Source organism: Lagopus muta, chromosome 7 (assembly GCF_023343835.1).
Source record: "Lagopus muta isolate bLagMut1 chromosome 7, bLagMut1 primary, whole genome shotgun sequence".
Lineage (NCBI taxonomy): Eukaryota > Metazoa > Chordata > Aves > Galliformes > Phasianidae > Lagopus > Lagopus muta.
In genome coordinates, this window is record NC_064439.1 from 31,852,204 (window position 1) to 31,859,924 (window position 7,721).

At 41.1% G+C, this 7,721-nt stretch overlaps 1 long non-coding RNA gene across 1 annotated transcript; it reads left to right on the forward strand.

The window, feature by feature from the left end:
* The first annotated feature begins 1,076 nt into the window (after window positions 1–1,076).
* LOC125696004 (uncharacterized) lies at window positions 1,077–7,447 on the forward strand. Its single transcript, XR_007378143.1, has 3 exons — window positions 1,077–1,211; window positions 2,228–2,325; window positions 4,745–7,447. It is a non-coding gene; the product is annotated as an uncharacterized LOC125696004 (long non-coding RNA).
* Window positions 7,448–7,721: the final 274 nt, after the last annotated feature.

The following is a 7,721-nucleotide window of genomic DNA, read 5'->3' on the forward strand; positions in this document are numbered from 1 at the left end:
ACCTAACACCAGCATGGCCATGCCCCTGAAGGGGAATCTGAAACCAGCATGATGGGGACATTCAGGACTGAGCAAGAACCTTTCTCATACAGCTCACAAAAAAATGTTGGGGGGGCTGCAGCAACCAGATATCTCCGTTGAGCTCACAGTGATGTCTCCACATTGATTACCCTTGTGTGTAGCTGTGGATTTTCTGTAGTCATGTGAGTAACATGCTCTTGAATGAAGGCATGACACTCTTTGCCTTTCTTTGCACATGACAGAGCATGAATCAGTACTGGGGCTCCCCATAGACCTTGCTGCCAGGATCTCATGTGAAATGAAGCAGCAACTCTTGAGTGGTAAATGGGATTCAGCACCTCTGGTCTCCTGAATTTTATTCAAGAGTATCAACTTTTTCTATCAGAAAGCAAAAAAAAAACCATTCCCCACAGCATGTATATATTGTATATGCTGTGTGAATGTGTGCTTCTTCTGTGGTTTGTTTAGAAATCTCTGCAATTAATTCTGGAGATAGATAAACACTTTCTCTTTCCAGTATCTATTTCTTGGATTGCTGTTTGTAAAAATCAAGACTTTACTTGCAAAACTGCAAAATGGGAAAGTCAAGGTTAAATATTGCAGATTTTTCTGCTGGCCTCAGCAGAGCAGCTACTTTAGATGAACAGAACAGCACTCACTTCAAAAAACACCTCTATTCCAACTTCAGTGTTGGCTTCCCCGTCGAGTTAATTAATCTCTGAGGAGTGGAGATTAAGCGAATTTGGAAAGTGAGTAGAATTTGGTTCTTGGAGAGTTGCATACATTTGCCTTTTGTGGTTAGGAATAGAACCCAGAGACTGTTTATTCCATGGTAGGAAAAACAGTTTCTACTTTTCTTAAACACAGCTAGCTAGTTTATGACTTCTGGCAGGAGTACAACAAGTTTGAGCAACTAGTTTGTTTGTTCCAGATAATTTATAGAGGGCGGTATTAATTTTCCTTTTCCCTTAAAGGAGTTCTGTCATGTAATTTAGGTCCCCAATGAGACATTGCTTAGACCTGATAGAAATCATTCATACCATGTTCTCCAGAATCCAAATAGTCAGACAAGGGTGAGTTAAATCCATCATGCTGCTGAAAAGACATGAAATGCAACAGCTACCACTACATCCTGTAACTCTTTAGTTCTCCACGGTGGGAGGCTCTTTTCCAGACAGCACAGCAGAGAGGTAAGTTAATTAGTAAGTATTCTTCCAAGAATCAGGCTGACGTCATTAAGGACACTTGCAATGAACTCAGAGTAAAGTAAAGCAATAGCCATCCTGGTGCCTTGAGCTAGAAAGAAAAAGAAGAGTGAAACCATATTAAAATGCCAGTTAAGACTGAAACCAAAGCTCTCAAGAGTGGAAGCAGAGATTTGCTCTTGGTTTTGAGTCACACCAGGTCTGATCCTGTTCCCCCAGGATTAGGAAACCCTTTGCAGGAATGCCCAAAGGCGTGGGTCTAGAGTCTCAGAGGGCTGGAAGGTCTTTTTGCATCCAGTAAGCAGAACATTAGAAGTCATGCCATGATCTCTAGCAAAGTCCATTTCTCCTCCACTCTATACGGCAGCATAGGCTGAAAGCAGACGGCCTTGGCTCTGCTGCGACTCCAACACAGGGTGTTTTACAACACCTGGCAATAATAGATAATAATTAAGATGTACACGCCAGTGCATTATTGTATTTATTATTTTGAGTAGATCATCTTTTGTGTTGCTGAGGAGTGTGTAGGCTTTCATGGAAACTGGGGACAGAACTCACAGTGAGCAATGATAGGAGATAAATGTATAGAGTATTAGATTAAAATAACAGTGAAGGCAAATTATAGAATTTTTAAATTACTGCATTTACTACTGCATGTAAAAGGAATTTGTCTGTGGGTGCTGAAACCACACTCTTAGATGCTGTTTCAGATTAACACTTGGAGTAACCATGTATTTCTGGTGTTACTTAAACATACGTCTGTCTGAATCTTGTAATAGGGCTTTGCTCAGTGTTAGGTCAGCATGGGATTCCAAAGCCAAGCAGAATTACTTGACAGAATGGCCCTTGCATGGATTCATATCCTGGTTTTGAGCTCTTCCCTGATTCACAAATTAAACACAAATGGTTGCATCCTGTTTTGCCTACTGTAATCATACATAAATGTGGGTTTCAATGTCAGCAGACATATATTTAAAGCTTGCACTGGAAATTTATTTCAGCACTTCACCTGGGAAACAAAAAAGCCATAAAGAGAAATAAAAACCTTTATCACATTTGATGAAGAGTCACAGAAGCCACAAAGGAACAAGCACAAAAGGTAAGTAGGGGTAGAGGAAAGAGGGATCTCCTAACAGAGCTTTTTCTCAGAGGAATTTGCTTTGGCTCCCTTTGTGAAAGCCAGGATTAGTTGAACTCCTTGTCAAGCTCCTGGACCCATTTATTTTCCTGAGCATTCAAAGAGAGGCTGCTTTGAAGGCTAAGGAGATAATTGCTGGATGAAAGGGACTGCTAGTTTGAAGGAACCCATTTGATGAGTGTATCTTTTTATTGAGGATTTATTTTGTTCTCTGATAGTGTGTGTGCTTTAAGTGCTGTACAAAGTACCCAGAGCAATGGAGAGGCATTCAAAACAATTACATTTGAATTAATTAATATAATGAATGACTGATAGGAAGATCAAATCATTATCGTTATCTGTTAGTGATAAATGGAGGGTGGAGGGGAAGCAAAGAAGAAGTGCTGGCGTAGCTGGCTCCAGCCTAACACATGTTTATTTAAGTGACTCTATACAAACATAACCCCTCATGTCAGTTAAATCAGCAGCATGTCAGTCGGCACTTCTGGTTACAGACTATTTCAGAGCCATTCATCATTCAGCGCTATAAAAGCCATTTACCCTCAGCCCACCATCCAATCAAACCAAATAGAAAATGGAGCAGGAAAGAAGCACTAATAATTGTCCTTAGCTTCCTTTTAACTTTTGCTACAACAACTCAATACATCCTGTGTGGTAGGATAGTGGAGAGGTTTTGCTGAACTAAACAGAGATGCCTTCACCAAGCCATTAAAAGTGGGAAAGGGAGGGGAAATAGAGAGTAAGGAGCAAAAAAAAACAAGAGCAGAAAGTTAACCCTTGCTCTACCATTTCTTTTTCTCACAGGCAGGTTTTGCAACTTGCGTTTTTCATTTCCACCCGTGAATGGGATTCCTAATTATTTTGCTTCAGCTATAGAGACAGTGCAAGTTCTCAGCACGTAGACAAGCTCTGATGCAAGCCTTCATGGCCAGAAGCTGCCCCTAAATTCAGTGGAAACCTTCCTGGGCTGGACTGCTCTGCCAGGGAGAATTGAGCAGGGCCTGATGAGAGTTGATGAGAGATGCCATGTATATTCACAGATGTCATAGATGTCACCCTCCAAGTGATTCTTTTGTACTATATATTCACCTTTGACTTTCTGCAGGTAAATAACTCGAGTGCCAGATGCCTTAGGATGGCAATGATTGGGAAGTACAGCATGCTGTGAAACATGAGGCTTTAGAAAATTACAATTCCAAGGGGAGAAAATAATGACAGGAAGGTCTTTCTGGTCCTGAGTGGTCCCTCCTCTAATTTGATAGCTAAGTCCTGCAGGTTTCGTCCCATTTGTGCTGATATATGATTTGATACTCCAAACCTTTACTCTCGTGAGCGATCCCATTAAGATAAATGAGACCTCTCATGTGACTGAGTGAGCAGGTATCTGAATGAAATGATCAGCCAAACCAATCAGTTCTTCCTTGTCTCCCTAGTAAAAGTTCCTCCATTATAAGTGTACTAGCATGCAAAAAATGGGAGCGTTATCAGGTAATAATGTGTAAAATGGCCACATCCAGTTGCTTTATGATGGTTCAGCTATGGCATTTTCCTAGTTCTGTCTTTGCTCTGCCTGATTCAAATCCTCCCCTCGTGTTTATTATTAGTTAACTATTTCTTAATGGACCCCTTCATTTATGAGTAAGACTCAGCAGCAATTACAGCCCAGTGGAGACCAGTACACTACCCATCTGCTCCGTCCCTCGCTCTCGGCGTTGGCATTCTGCACAGGTTCCAGCCCCTCTCATCGTAACAAGTTGGGATCAATTTTCCAGTGGCAGCTTGGAAATAATAGTACAAAATGTATATTAATACGGAAATATATTGTGAAACTGTCCTTAAACAAACAAATGAGCCACTTTAAAATATTACCACTATAAATGACCATGACAGTAGCACAGCACATATAATAAAAAATAACTACTGAAGAGAAGCTGCTGAATTACTACAGTAATAAACCAGATGTGATTATTATCATTTAACACAGTCATTGAATACCATGAATCCCTGAAGCCATTAAAATATTTATGATTAAACATTTGCTATTCCTTATAACAGAACATATAGCCTAGTACTAAAGACTGTTAAAGTGTTATTTTGGCTAATACATGCTAGTGCCATGAAAAAGGTCAGCTACTGCTGCCTAAGCTTTCTGGAGAGATCACCTAACAGCTGTCTTTTGTTTTTTTAATGTATAGATAGCCGTTGTAAGGTGAGATATCTCTAAAGCACATTACTTTTTTTAATAGAGAGATATAGGTGTATGTTCACACTTTCACATGCATCTGTATAAAGGAACAAACACAAATATCTGATTTTATTGGTCGGGGAATGGATGTTTTCTGTCTTTCAGGAATTATAACAAAATTTTTAATGTTTTTAGGAAGAAAATACTTGTGACAAAGCCACAAGCATATGCAATGTCCAGGAATTTCGGCATCCAAGCACCGTATTACCCACTGAAGACGTTTTATCTTGTGGGCACTGAATTTATTTCCAGTGTTGGAAGTACTTCCCCAACTGTCTCTTGGCAGTCTGGTTTTACTGCTAAAGCTGCATTGGCTGCGGTGAACAGCAAGTGAGAGGCACTTCTTGTAGGTGTAGAGGATGATGGAGATGGGAGGTGTGCTGGTCTGTGAGGACAGGCACCGCAGCCCTCTTGGCCAACCCCAGAAGGTAGGGTAGGTTCTTCCCCCGTGCTGCTCTTTTATCCAACCAGCATGGAAAAACAATTACTCTAATTGGGCACTCTTAAACAAAAGGAAGGCAAAGCTGAACTTTGTCACAACAGAAGCAGTGGTGTGGGCCCTGGGAAGCATCCATCTCTGCAAACTCAAGGAGAAGCCCAGGTTAGTGTAACTGAGGCACTCAACCATGAGGAAGCTGATAATAAGTAAGAGGAAGCCCATCTTCAAGTACTGTGTGCTACAGGAGCCCAAAGCCCTGCCTGCTTGACCCTTACTGTAGAGGCATGTGTCCTCCAATGTGCTCAACTGATTGCAACATCCAGTGGGCATCTGCAGAGGAAATGAACATGCTGACTGCTCTGGGGTCCACGGGAGATTTAGGGAGAAGTTGGATTAGCTGCTGCTGTCTCCTTGTAAACGGCAGAGGATGATAAATGCTTCATGCCCTGCTTTTGCAATAAAAGCCCAGCATGAGAATGCTTACCTAGAGAGTGGGAAATATGCACTCCTCCGCCTGAGACAACTCCAACTCACATCTCCTACAGCAGTGAGGTAGCTGCCAAGCCCAGGCTGGTCCCAGTGGTGCATTAGTCATGTCTGAAGGTTTCCCTCAGGGAACTAATGGGGAAGTTTATCTGATTTCTGAATCTGGCTAGGTCAGGGCATGGTTGAGAGGCGTTACTCTGTGTGAAAGTGAGGCAGAGAGGCAACGCTGATGGGTTTCAGCAAGGCAGAAGCTGTGAAAATTTTTTCAGCCTCTCACTGCTGGATTCAAGCATCTCATTTTACCAAAGAGCCATTTCAGATGCCCAGATCCTCACATAATGTATATGCTCATGTTTTTCTGTGCCATGGCATGATTCAATACAGTGATACCATGGTAGATACCTGGTGTCAGGAACCCCAGCAATTAAAGAAAGAATTTATTTTATCCTCCAGATGACCAGGAAGAACTCCAAAGGCCACTTGTGTTCTGTGAAGATGACTATCTGAAGTACATTCATTTAGACTTGGGTGCTTTCTGTGCAGCTTCATCCCACAGCTAAACCTCAGGTGTCTTCCTTCTGTGTCGTTCCATCACTACCATCACCAGTCACTTCCAGGTACACTGTACCAAATTAGATGGCACCATATCCAGGAGCAATTACTCATAACCAAGGGCTACTCTGATGAAGCTGCCTATCAGAAATAAAGACTTTTATTTACCTTCAAGGCGCATACTAGAGTTTAGGCTTTGTGTCCAATATTCAATTAAATCAGGGTTGGGGTTGGAGTATTTCTAGATGGTATTGCTCTATGTAGGTATTTTCTCAATGTTTAAAAGTGTCAGACAAGGTCAGGGCCTCACTGGTGTCTGGATTTACCAAATTCAATGTTTTTGAGAGATTTTGACTGTGTCCAAAATAGAAGATAAAGGCATTGTGGCAATTGATCCAACACCCATCTGTTCAGAGCCAGTGATTTGAAACTCCTCATTCTCCTTCTCCCAAAATTTGAGGAAGGTGGGAGTGACTTTGTGCTCATTTCTGTTTAAAACAAAGAATTGAGGAATGCGTTGGCACAAGGAAATGTTTCATGTATTCAGAGTATACTCAGCACAATGCAAGTTTTCTGTAAGATAGCTCTTATTCTGATCTATTAGTTCACAAATCTATCTGAAAACTGAACAGAAAGTATATTGGCAAAGATATTAACTAAGTTACCAGAGTTTTCACTATTCCAAAGCATGTTTAAACTCCTCTATTTCCAACTCAAAAGGCTGCTCTGCTGGCAACATTGGGTGGAGACATTCATTCATTATGGAACAAAACCATGGGAAAAGATTACCTCTGGATTTCCTTTGGTGTTATGTGGAGGTTTTTGGCTTCTTCCTCTCCCCAGAGGCGTAGATCCAGGGAAAACAATGTCCAGGAAAGGAAAACAAGCAAGAAAGCATGCAGAATTCCTTAGCTAATGAAGAGGAATGGCTGACTAGTCCTGCAAGAAGGCACTTAGCAGGGAGAACAGACACCGATAGAGACCACTAAAAGGTGAGCGTCGGTGGAGTGACACTGCAGTTTCTCCAGTTGTGTTTTGTGAGCAGAATAGAGATTTCTGTAGTGCCAGTGCTCACAAAACATCAAATGGCTCTGACCATCCATCTGGAACCAAAACCATCACATTCTCCCTGTATGGCTCTTAGGGGCAGAACAGAACTCAGGACACAGATTCGTATGACAGAGCGAGGAGAACCAATCAAAAAATGATGTTAGTGCTGCATCCTGTCTGATAAAAGAGCTCAGCAAACATCCAAGCCATCGTGATGGCACTGCTTTCTGTCCCCTCCCCACTTCTCTATCCATCCTTTCCTATCCTGACACTTTGAAACAAGGCATTGAATGATTCCTTTTCAAATATTTTTTTTTCTCTCTGAATTATTATGTTTTTACAGTATGGTATGTTTTATAATTAAGATTAAATATTTTGTGGAATTGTTTTGGTTTTTTTTTCCTCTCTCAAAACAAAAGGGAACCAAAGTTCAAATTTAGAAATGCAGTGAAAGAGGGATTTCTATTCTCTGTATAGATGAATGTAACTATGATCAGAGAAAACTTAGAACAAAAATGCTCTGGATATATTGAGGTAGATTTTTCACCAGAAATCATTTGCATAAATAAAGGTAAGTTGATTGTA